Genomic DNA, 13000 nt, shown 5'->3' on the forward strand with positions numbered 1-13000 from the left:
AGCTTTCATTGCATGGATCAATTGTCATTAATGATTGTTTCTGAAGAATGTGTGGCTGACAAAAAGTACCCAATATTGATCTATATAATTTTGTTATTCTGCCAAAAAGCAAATGGAATGTGGGGGAATGTCTTTGAAAGAGTAAGTTGAAGTCAATAAAATTTTGGTAAAATGTAATCTAAAAAGGTAAAATATAAAAAGACAGCAGGATCTCTCATCCTTTCAACTATCTGGTGTACTACTGTCAACTGTTCGACTGAAGTACAAGGTTAAAGGCAGCCACTGCTCTAGAACTCTTCTAACTGCTTCATGTAACGAAAGCCGACGCGTTTGACTGGGATGGAGTATTTTGTGAGGCTTAGTATTACAAAATTCCTGAGAGAGTTTAAAATCATACTGCCTTTTTGAACTATGGGCAAAAAATGTATATATACTGCGAAGCAAATCCTCACAGTGACGGGGTAGAGTTTTGGCAGCCTCTGAAGAACACAAGTGAATAGAATGGCATATACATTTAAAGACAGTAAGTCCAGGCAATAAGTGTTTAAGTCTGCTACATAGGGAATTATGCTCGCCCATGATATTAGAAGCACCATCAGCTGCAAACCCTATGAAATTACTAAGGGGGATGTCATACTTTGTTAATGTATTCATAAGTAGGGAATATAAATTTTGTCCAGTAGACCCTTGGGCATTATTGTCTGAGTCATATATATCAACAAGGTCTAGCATAGCAGTGGTGATTTTCTGAACAGAGGAATCATAAAACCTAACAATTACAGCACAGGACTTAATTGTGCTCACATCCGTTGACTCATCCATGATGACAGAAAATTTGCTGGTGCTCAACTTTTTTCCTAGGCTATTTGTCACGGTCCTCCCCATGGTTTTGATTACACTTTGTACGTTTCATGGATAAACTTTGAGCTATGGCAGAGTCTGGGAACATCCTTTTCATCAAATCCACCAAATTGTCAGCAGTAGTGAAAGGCAAGTTATGTTCTGCAATGAAACACGCAAATAGAATGGTAGCCATTACTACACCATGGGGTGTTTTTTTCATTCATGTTTCCTTCCAGCTCATTCTGCCCAAGATCAAGCTAGCGTTCCTTTTGAAGATGAATCTTACTGATGATATGCCTTTTGACTGGTGTTAATTCGGCATTAAATGCTTTTTGGCAGGCAGTGCAGAAAGCCCCCTCTGGGTCTCCTTCAACCTGTTTCAACCATGGGTGAAAATCTGGCTGTTATCCATGCTTCTCTGAACTTCAGCTTACCAGGCATACCTAGCTGTAAGCAATGTTTCATTGAGATGTGACGGCATATGTAAAATAAGAATAAAGAGGGAACCTAATTAAAATTCAACAGATAATATACATACATATTTGACTTCAAATCGTGAACCTAGTTCCAAATTTCTATGACGGGTTAGAGTTTTGACAGCCTTTAAAGAACACAGGTGAATAGAGTGGCATAGAGCTTACATTTAAAGACAGTAAATGCGAGCAATAAGTTCTTAGGTCTGCTACATTTCGTTCACAGTATTAAGATCAGTGATATAAGGCATTATGATTACATCTTCCAAGCGAAAATATTATGATGGAATCAGCATCGTTTTTACAACAACGAGGAATGGGCCTATGATATATCGTGTCCTACTGTATGGTCTTCCCAGGATTGCACGTTGACGTATTAGACCAGTGAAAGACCCTGTGGTAAAATCCCTGTCAGCACAAACCCCACGAGTCCACTCGAGTCCCCGTATGGCCAGGTTTCCCAACCCTGGGGTCGCGACCCCAAGTGGAGTCGCCAAAATCTCAAAATATCAAAATAAAAATAAAAATTCAAAATACGGCACAACTCGCAGTAAAGGAAAAATATAAAAACGTATTTGTGGATTTTTATTTATCGACTTTTATATATCTATCTATTCATATACAGATATAAAAAAACAAAATTTTAATGGTGGTATCCCTGAGTGATGTACGCATTTGATAAGTGAACAGCATCACCAGGCAGCCACTCCAGCTGTACTGCCGCAGCGGGAAACACTGTCTACTATTTGTTCGTCTTAAATAGTTGATGCATCCATACCTGTATAGTGATTTCGAATGTGCTACACTAAGCCTTTGTTTCTTTAAAATTCTTAATTATTCATGAAAAAGTGGTATGCCAACAATAGAAACTGAGTACTTCCCTTGCTGACGAAGTATTGCACCACAGTGTGTCAGTGGATGATAGCCTATCACAGTGTTCATAATGGAGACTTCTAAAACCACATGGTACCCGCCACCATATTTAAAGAGAGAGATGGGCAAGGAAAGAGGAAGAGAAGGAGTGGGACACTTTTCATGCCCTCTCCTACATACAAAGGTATTCTGCTCAACATGCTTAGTCTGGATAGAAAATATAATTAAGTCGAGACTAAAGCTGCAAATAGTTAAAGAAGAAGAAGAAGAAGAAGAAGAAGAAGAAGAAAATGAACAGGATATGTGTAAGGATGCAGAGGAAATCATTTATATAACTAACAGGATGTGTAAGGATGCAGAGGAAATCATTGATATAACTTATGATGCTGTTGAAAATGATGTAAAATTATTACATCACTTATGTTTTTCTTCTATTTATCATTGTTCTTATATAATGCGTTCTTAAAGGTTTAATATTTGGTTTAATTATTGTTAATTTGAATAATGTAATCATTAGTATAATTTAGTAAATTTAATTGAGTTTTTCTATGTTTACTTCGAGCTTATAAAGGGAATAAGTAATTATATTTTCGTTGTGACGGTAAACACCTTTTAAGTCTCGAAGGTATAACAACTGTTAACGAGCAGTTACTACTGTTTGTTTCTTTTGTTTTCCGAGGAAAGGAAACGCTGAGCAGCTGAGACAGTCGTAGTGGAGTCCGTTTGGAAAATTCGTACCAGTCAGTTAGTTGGTTTGGTTGGTGGAATCAACATAGAGCCGGTTACTTTTCTTTCAAGCTCGACGGTTATATTAATAATGGACGGCTAATTACAACGAACTGTGCCCAAATCACCGCTCCTGCTCAAGTCTTGCCAGCAACGAAGACATGTCTCTTACCATCTTAGACACAGGATATACTTCATTTATTGCCGAACTTCCGAGGTGCCGATAAGGCTTTAAGGTACGTCACAACGAAATGATGGGTGTCTATTTCTAAAGTGATCCTAGCCTTCTTATCATTTCACCAATGGAAATGATGGCACACTTATTTGCAAACTTGCTTAATAGTCCTGAATTTAATCGTTATATTTACTGATTCATATTAACATATCTTATTAAACTAAATATATACCTATTGAAGCATAAAAAACTACATAATAATTTGTAAGTAATTTGTTTTATCTTCGGATACTATTCGTTTATTTTAACATCTCGAAAATCTAATTTCTAGGATCAGCTTCATGGAAGTAATGTTCCTAATATAAATATAAGTTTTTGAAGGATCCTTTAACTCTAATTCTTTATTTTATTTTTCGAGATGTGTTTATGCTAATTTAGGTTTTTGCAGTTGTTACCCCCTTGTCGTTACTATTTAAGTTTATTATTATTAGGGGGTAATAGAATGTTTGTTTGTTTTTCTTCAGGGCTCTCTTGAAGTTGCGGGAAATTGGGAAGGACCGAAACTTTCACCCCCTTGTCGTTACCCTTTGACACAAGGTCGGTCCTCCTAAGGATACTCTCAAACGATTTTTATAGTTACCCAAACCGAACATCCTTTCAAGAAATTTAGAAATATTTAACCTAAATTTAAAAAAAAAACTATTCTGAAACCTTTAATTAAATTTAAGAGTTTTATTTTGTTTGAGTTTTATTACTAAAATTTCCTGTATAGATAACTTTTTTCAAGAGATGCCATCCAACAACATACTTATGAAGAAATAAATTATCAGATGGAAACAAATAATAGACCCAAGAGACTCTACCCGGACCTACATACTTTTAGGGAAGAGCAAGAACAAGAAAAAAAAGAAAAGAGAGATATAGTCTGTAATAGGCTGAAAAGAGGGAATTGCAAATTTGACGAAAGATGCTACTACAAGCATCCAAAGATATGCCATAATTATGAAATATATGGTAAATGTGCGTATTTAGACGGATATGGAGACAAATGCAGAGATCTCCATCCAAAAATATGCAAAACCCTAAAAGAAGGAAAAGGATGCAGTTTCAACAAAAAATGTCGATATATGCATCCTGCAACTATGAATGAGAGTAAGAAAACTCAGCAAACTGAAAAGAAAAACAAAAATGAAACTAAAAAAGAAACAAAAAAGCAGGCCGCGTATATACCGCACTATGCACCAAAAAAGGCCTTTCAACCCAAATCTCCACAAATAGAGCCCAACTACAAAGAATGCATCTATAATGCCAGGGGTTGGTGCAGATATGGGGATAATTGCAGGTTTACACACAAAAATAAGTATGAAGGCGAAAGAACAAATATTATGGAAAAGTTGGATTTTTTAATGGCAGAATTCCGAGAAATGAAGAAAAGAACATCATATCAGAACAGGAAGGAAGCATGGGAGAATCCATATTATTACCAATATTAAATAATGGGAATGAAACACAAACCATAATAGTGATGAATGCACAGGGTTTAGTCACGAGTAACTCTAAAAGGAAAATAAGAGTTCCTAGAAGAACTAACCCAAATTGAAAAAATAGATATATTAAATATAAGTAAAACATGGTATTCCCAAGAGACTGGCAGTGATGACCAGATAAAGGGTTTCCAAACTTATAGATCAGACAGAAAAAATAGGAATCAAGGGGGAACCGCAATATATGGAAGAGACATAAATCAAGGAAAAGTCTGTGAAAAATACAGCAACACAGAATGTGAATTGATTGCGGTAGAATTTGAATTTGAAAAACTAGTGAATATTGTAGTTTACAGACCCCCAAATACTAAGGAGTTTGACATAATAATAGAAAAAATAGATGATATATGTAGAAACCATAAAGACTGGAATATACTCCTATCCGGAGATTTTAACTTTCCTTTCGTGGATTGGAAAGAACGGATAGAAGAAAGTGGTTGTATGTATACATATAAAAAAGAGAGTAATAGTAGCGCAGAAGATAAGAGGCAATTTGAAAAGCTTCAAGATATGCTATTAGAATATAATATGCAACAAATAAACCACATTCCAACAAGAAAGGAAAATGTCCTAGATCTAGTATTTGTGAATGAGGTGAATTATGTTAAAGAAATAATAGTGTATAACACGGGAATTTCAGACCACAACGTCATAGAATTGATAGTTCATTCCAAAGCAAGTGATCACAGAATTAATAAAAGCACAAAACTTTGGGAAGGATATGGAAAATATAATTTTTACAGTAAGAATATAAAATGGTCAGAAATAAATGAAGAACTGAATAAAGAATGGAAAAATGTATTTATAAGTGATAATGTACAGGTAAATACGGACATACTGTACAAAATACTGGAGAAAATTGTTGAAAAATATGTACCGAAAAAAAACAATAAACAAAAGACGTGCATACCAAGAGACAGAAGGATCTTATTTCAGAAAATTAGAAAGTGGAAGAAAAATCTTGCAAAAGAAAAAAATGTGTGGAAAATGAGGGAAATAAAATGTAAGATAGAAAATGCAGAACAAAAGATTATACAGTCGAAAGAAAATGAAAAAAGGGACTTAGAAGAAAGGACACTTCAAAATATAAAAAGAAACCCCAAAGTACTTTACTCCTATGCAAAAAAGATGAATAAAGGGAGAATAGAAATAGGCCCTCTAAGAATTGAAGGACAGCTAACGAATGAAAAAACGGAAATATGCAACATATTAGCAGAAAAATATAAGAGCGAGTTCACGCCAAGAATTGCGAATGAGAATAATGAAACAGAAATGAGAGAAGAAAATGTTGAATATCTAACGGATATAGATATTAATGAAGCAGATATTGTCGAGGCTATAAACGAAATTAAAAATGGATCGGCAGCCGGACCAGATGGAGTTCCAGCGATTTTGTTAAAAAAAACTGCAAACACTATCGCGAAGCCGCTTGCAATACTGCTAAGACAGAGTGTAGATATGAGCGAGATATATGTTAAACATAAATTAGCTTATATAACCCCTATCTTCAAAAGTGGATCAAGACTAGAGGCAAGCAATTATAGACCTGTTAGTCTAACATCACATATTATGAAAGTGTATGAGAGGGTAATAAAAAAGAAAATAATGAACCATTTGGTCAAAAATAATTTGTTCAATATGGGTCAACACGGTTTCGTACCTGGAAAAAGTGCACAGACCCAATTGATAGCACACTATGAAAACATATACAAAAATATGATAAATGAAAAAGACACAGATGTGATCTATCTAGATTTTGCAAAAGCCTTTGACAAGGTAGACCATAACATATTGGAGAAAAAAATGAGAAAGCATAACATTGTGGGAAAGATAGGAAAATGGGTAAAAGAATTCCTGCAAAACAGAAAACAGATAGTGGTTGCAAATGACGAGAAATCAGATGAAGCCCAGGTAATATCTGGTGTGCCACAAGGTACGGTATTAGCTGCACTGCTGTTTGTTATTATGATCTCAGACATAGACTGTGATGTTGAAAACTCCGTAGTGAGAAGTTTCGCCGATGACACAAGAATAAGTAGAGAAATTACTTGTGATGAAGATAAATAGGATGGTATTTAACTCCGATAAATTCGAATCAATAAATTATGGAAACAGAGAAGGAGTGTATGCATACAAGGGACCTAATAATGAGACAATCACAAACAAGGAAGCAATTAAAGACCTTGGTGTAATTTTAAATAGGAATATGTTATGCAACGACCAAATAGCAACACTGTTGGCTAAATGTAAAGCAAAAATGGGAATGTTATTCAGAAACTTTAAAACAAGAAAAGCTGAACACATGATTATGCTTTACAAAACTTATGTGCGTAGTACACTCGAGTACTGCAATGTGATATGGTACCCACACTACCAAAAGGATATTGCGCAAATAGAGTGTGTACAAAGGTCCTATACTGCTAGAATAGAAGAAGTTAAGGACCTTGACTACTGGGAAAGACTGCAAATTTTAAAACTATACAGTCTAGAAAGGAGAAGAGAACGCTACATGATAATACAAGCATGGAAGCAAATAGAAGGAATTGCTGAAAACATCATGGAGCTTAAAATATCAGAAAGAGCAAGCCGAGGTAGATTAATAGTGCCAAAAAATATTCCAGGTAAACTGAGAAAGGCGCACAGGACATTAATCCACTACGCACCAGCATCAATAATGCAGCGACTATTTAATGTGCTGCCAGCTCATCTAAGAAACATATCAGGAGTGAGCGTAGATGTGCTTAAGAATAGGCTCGATAAATACCTAAGATGCATCCCAGACCATCCAAGACTGGAAGATGCAAAATACACCGGAAGATGCATTAGCAACTCTCTGGTGGATATACGAGGTGCCTCACACTGAGGGACCTGGGGGAACCCAAACAAAAAATAAGGCAATAAGGCTAAGGTAAGGTCACCCTTTCCTAGCTCCTCTCCCCCTTTCCCCGTCTTTCCAGGCCCCTTCTCCCCCTGCTTCTTTTTTACCCCTGCCCTCCTCTCCTCCTCTTCCTCCTTGCCTCCCCCCCTCCCCTCCTCTTCTATATTTCCTTGCCACTTCCCTTCCTCTCCTCATCATTACTCCTCCCCTTCCTTTTCATTTACCTCTTGTGAATTTGTATTGTTTCGATTATCATTTAATTTAATAAAATAATTGTGTTATTAGATGTGTTATTTTATTTGTATGTTCTTGTGAAGTTGGCACGTCGGCGGCGCTGGTCACTCGGTCAAGAAGGTCGTTGGTTTGGCGGTTCTTTAGAGATTTGGAGGATTTTATGTCGCTGGTTTTTGAGGTGGTTGTTTTGGCAGTTGTTTAGAGCTTTGGAGAATTTTGTCATAGGTTTTTGAGGCTGTTATTTTGGCAGTTGTTTAGAGATTTGGAGGATTTTATGTCATTGGTTTTGGAGGTTGTTGTTTTGGCAGTTGTTTAGAGCTTTGGAGAATTTTGTCATAGGTTTATGAGGTTGTTGTTTTGGCAGTTTTTTTTAGAGATTTGGAGGATTTTATGTCATTGATTTTGGAGGTTGTTGTTTTGGCAGTTGTTTAGAGATTTGGAGGATTTTATGTCGCCGTTTTTTGAGGTTGTTATTTTGGCAGTTATTTAGGGATTTGGAGGATTTTATGTCATTGCTTTTGGAGGTTGTTGTTTTGGCAGTTGTTTAGAGATTTGGAGGATTTTATGTCGCCGGTTTTTGAGGTTGTTGTTTTGGCAGTTGTTTAGAGATTTGGAGGATTTTATGTCGCTGGTTTTGGAGGTTGTTGTTTTAGCAGTTGTTTAAAGATTTGGAGGATTTTATGTCATTGGTTTTGGAGTTTGTTGTTTTGCAGTTGTTTAGAGATTTGGAGGATTTTATGTCGCTGGTTTTTGAGGTTGTTGTTTTGCCAGTTGTTTAGAGATTAGGAGGATTTTGTCATTGGTTTTGGAGGTTGTTGTTTTGGTGGTTGTTTAGAGATTTGGAGGATTTTGTCATTGGTTTTTGAGGTTGTTGTTTTGGCGATTGTTTAGAGATTTGGAGGATTTTATGTCGCTGGTTTTTGAGGTTGTTATTTTGGCAGTTGTTTAAAGATTTGGAGGATTTTATGTCATTGGTTTTGGAGGTTGTTGTTTTGGCAGTTGTTTAGAGATATAGAGGATTTTAAGTCATTGGTTTTTGCGGTTTTTGTTTTGGCGGTTGTTTAGAGATTTGGAGGATTTTATGTAGCTGGTTTTTGAGGTTATTGTTTTGGCAGTTGTTAAGAGATTTGGAGGATTCTAAGTCATTGGATTTTGAGGTTGTTGTTTTTGTGGTTGTTTAAAGATTTGGAGGATTTTATGTTGCTGGTTTTTGAGGTTGTTGTTTTGGCAGTTGTTTAGAGGTTTACAGGATTTTAAGTCATTGGTTTTTGAGGTTGTTGTTTTGGCGGTTGTTTAAAGATTTGGAGGAAATTTATGTCGCTGGTTTTGGAGGTGGTTGTTTTGGCAGTTGTTAAGAGATTTGGAGGATTTTATGTCATTGGTTTTGGAGGTTGTTGTTTTGGCGATTGTTTGGAGATTTGGAGGATTTTGTCGCTGGTTTTTGAGGTTGTTGTTTTGGCGGTTATTTAAAGATTTGGAGGATTTTGTCATTGGTTTTTGAGGTTGTTTTGGCAGTTATTTAGAGGTTTGGAGGATTTTATGTCGCTGGTGTTTGAGGTCACTATTTTGGCAGGTGTTAAGAGATTTGGAGGATTTTATGTCATTGGTTTTGGAGGTTGTTGTTTTGGCAGTTGTTTAAAGATTTGGAGGATTTTATGTCATTGCTTTTGGAGGTTGTTGTTTTGGCGATTGTTTAGAGATTTGGAGGATTTTATGTCGCTGGTTTAGGAGGTTGTTGTTTTGGCGATTGTTTAGAGATTTGGAGGATTTTATGTCACTGGTTTTAGAGGTTATTGTTTAGGCAGCTGTTAAGAGATTTGGAGGATTTTATGTCGCTGGTTTTTGAGGTTAATGTTTTGGAAGTTGTTAAGAGATTTGGAGTATTTTATGTCGCTGGTTTTAAAGGTTATTGTTTTGGCAGTTGTTAAGAGATTTGGAGGATTTTATGTCTCTGGTTTTTGAGTTGTTGTTTTGGCAGTTGTTAAGAGATTTGGAGGATTTTATGTCGCTGGATTTTGAGGTTGTTGTTTTGCCGATTGTTCAGAGATTTGAAGGATTTTATGTCGCTGGTTTTTGAGGTTGTTGTTTTGGCGGTTGTTTAGAGATTTGGAGGATTTTGTCATTGGTTTTTGAGGTTGTTGTTTTGGCGATTGTTTAGAGATTTGGAGGATTTTATGTCACTGGTTTTTGAGGTTATTGTTTTGGCAGTTGTTAAGAGATTTGGAGGATTTTATGTCACTGGGTTTTGAGTTGTTGTTTTGGCAGTTGTTAAGAGATTTGGAGGATTTTATGTCGCTGGATTTTGAGGTTGTTGTTTTGGCGGTTGTTTAGAGATTTGGAGGATTTTGTTATTGGTTTTTGAGGTTGTTGTTTTGACGATTATTTAGAGATTTGGAGGATTTTATATCGCTGGTTTTTGAGGTTATTGTTTTGGTAGTTGTTAAGATATTTGGAGGATTTTATGTTGCTGGTTTTTGAGGTTGTTTTGGCAGTTGTCAAGAGATTTGGAGGATTTTATGTCGCTGGTTTTTTAGGTTGTTGTTTTGGCGGTTGTTTAGAGTTTTGGAGGATTTTGTCACTGGTTTTTGAGGTGGTTGTTTTGGCGATTGTTTAGAGTTTTGGAGGATTTTGTCACTGGTTTTTGAGGTTGTTGTTTTGGCGATTGTTTAGAGTTTTGGAGGATTTTGTCACTGGTTTTTGAGGTTGTTGTTTTGGCGATTGTTTAGAGATTTGGAGGATTTTATGTCGCTGGTTTTTGAGGTTGTTGTTTTGGCAGTTGTTAAGAGATTTGGAGGATTTTATGTCGCTGGTTTTTGAGGTTGTTCTTTTGGCAGTGGTTTAGAGATTTGGAGGATTTTATGTCGCTGGTTTTTGAGGTTGTTGCTTTGGCAGTTGTTTAGAGATTTGGAGGATTTTGTCATTGGTTTTTGAGATTGTTGTTTTGGCGATTGTTTAGAGATTTGGAGGATTTTGTCATTGGTTTTTGAGGTTGTTGTTTTGGCGATTGTTTAGAGATTTGGAGGATTTTGTCATTGGTTTTTGAGGTTGTTGTTTTGGCGATTGTTTAGAGATTTGGAGGATTCTATGTCGCTGGTTTTTGAGGTTATTGTTTTGGCAGTTGCTAAGAGATTTGGAGGATTTTATGTCGCTGGTTTTTGAGGTTGTTTTGGCAGTTGTTAAGAGATTTGGAGGATTTTATTTCGCTGGTTTTTAAGGTTATTGTTTTGGCAGTTGTTAAGAGATTTGGAGGATTTTATGTCGCTGGTTTTTAAGGTTGTTGTTTAGGCAGTTGTTTAGAGATTTGGAGGATTTTATGTCGCTGGTTTTTGAGGTTGTTGTTTTGGTGATTGTTCAGAGATTTGGAGGATTTAATGTCGCTGGTTTTTGAGGTTGTTGTTTTGGCGGTTGTTTAGAGATTTGGAGGATTTTATGTCGGTGGTTTTTGAGGTTATTGTTTTGGCAGTTGTTAAGAGATTTGGAGGATTTTATGTCGCTTGTTTTTGAGGTTATTGTATTGGCAGTTGTTAAGAGATTTGGAGGATTTTATGTCGCTGGTTTTTGAGATTGTTGTTTTGGCAGTTGTTAAGAGATTTGGAGGATTTTATGTCAGTGGTTTTTGAGGTTGTTGTTTTGGCGGTTGTTTAGAGATTTGGAGGATTTTGTCATTGGTTTTTGAGGTTGTTGTTTTGGCGATTTTTTGGAGACTTGGAGGATTTTAGGTCGCTGGTTTTTGAGGTTATTGTTTTGGCAGTTGTTAAGAGATTTGGAGGATTTTATGTCGCTGGTTTTTGAGGTTGTTGTTTTGGCAGTTGTTGAGAGATTTGGAGGATTTTATGTAGCTGGTTTTTGAGGTTGTTGTTTTGGTGGTTGTTTAGAGATTTGGAGGATTTTGTCATTGGTTTTTGAGGTTGTTGTTTTGGCGATTGTTTAGAGATTTGGAGGATTTTGTCATTGGTTTTTGAGGTTGTTGTTTTGGCGATTGTTAAGAGATTTGGAGGATTTTATGTCACTGGGTTTTGAGTTGTTGTTTTGGCAGTTGTTAAGAGATTTGGAGGATTTTATGTCGCTGGATTTTGAGGTTGTTGTTTTGGCGGTTGTTTAGAGATTTGGAGGATTTTGTTATTGGTTTTTGAGGTTGTTGTTTTGGCGATTATTTAGAGATTTGGAGGATTTTATGTCGCTGGTTTTTGAGGTTATTGTTTTGGCAGTTGTTAAGATATTTGGATGATTTTATGTTGCTGGTTTTTGAGGTTGTTTTGGCAGTTGTCAAGAGATTTGGAGGATTTTATGTCGCTGGTTTTTTAGGTTGTTGTTTTGGCGGTTGTTTAGAGTTTTGGAGGATTTTGTCACTGGTTTTTGAGGTGGTTGTTTTGGCGATTGTTTAGAGTTTTGGAGGATTTTGTCACTGGTTTTTGAGGTGGTTGTTTTGGCGATTGTTTAGAGTTTTGGAGGATTTTGTCACTGGTTTTTGAGGTTGTTGTTTTGGCGATTGTTTAGAGATTTGGAGGATTTTATGTCGCTGGTTTTTGAGGTTGTTGTTTTGGCAGTTGTTAAGAGATTTGGAGGATTTTATGTCGCTGGTTTTTGAGGTTGTTGTTTTGGCAGAGATTTGGAGGATTTTATGTCGCTGGTTTTTGAGGTTGTTGCTTTGGAAGTTGTTTAGAGATTTGGAGGATTTTGTCATTGGTTTTTGAGGTTGTTGTTTTGGCGATTGTTTAGAGATTTGGAGGATTTTGTCATTGGTTTTTGAGGTTGTTGTTTTGGCGATTGTTTAGAGATTTGGAGGATTTTATGTCGCTGGTTTTTGAGGTTATTGTTTTGGCAGTTGCTAAGAGATTTGGAGGATTTTATGTCGCTGGTTTTTGAGGTTGTTTTGGCAGTTGTTAAGAGATTTGGAGTATTTTATTTCGCTGGTTTTTAAGGTTATTGTTTTGGCAGTTGTTAAGAGATTTGGAGGATTTTATGTCGCTGGTTTTTAAGGTTGTTGTTTAGGCAGTTGTTTAGAGATTTGGAGGATTTTATGTCGCTGGTTTTTGAGGTTGTTGTTTTGGCGATTGTTCAGAGATTTGGAGGATTTAATGTCGCTGGTTTTTGAGGTTGTTGTTTTGGCGGTTGTTTAGAGATTTGGAGGATTTTATGTCGGTGGTTTTTGAGGTTATTGTTTTGGCAGTTGTTAAGAGATTTGGAGGATTTTATGTCGCTTGTTTTTGAAGTTATTGTTTTGGCAGTTGTTAAGAGATTTGGAGGATTTTAT

At 36.2% G+C, this 13000-nt stretch overlaps 1 pseudogene; it reads right to left on the minus strand.

Annotated features, from left to right (window-relative positions):
- Positions 1-222: 222 nt before the first annotated feature.
- LOC137639781 (protein FAM200A-like) lies at positions 223-1036 on the minus strand (annotated as a pseudogene).
- Positions 1037-13000: the final 11964 nt, after the last annotated feature.

This window comes from Palaemon carinicauda, chromosome 4 (genome assembly GCF_036898095.1).
Source record: "Palaemon carinicauda isolate YSFRI2023 chromosome 4, ASM3689809v2, whole genome shotgun sequence".
Taxonomy (NCBI): Eukaryota; Metazoa; Arthropoda; class Malacostraca; order Decapoda; family Palaemonidae; genus Palaemon; species Palaemon carinicauda.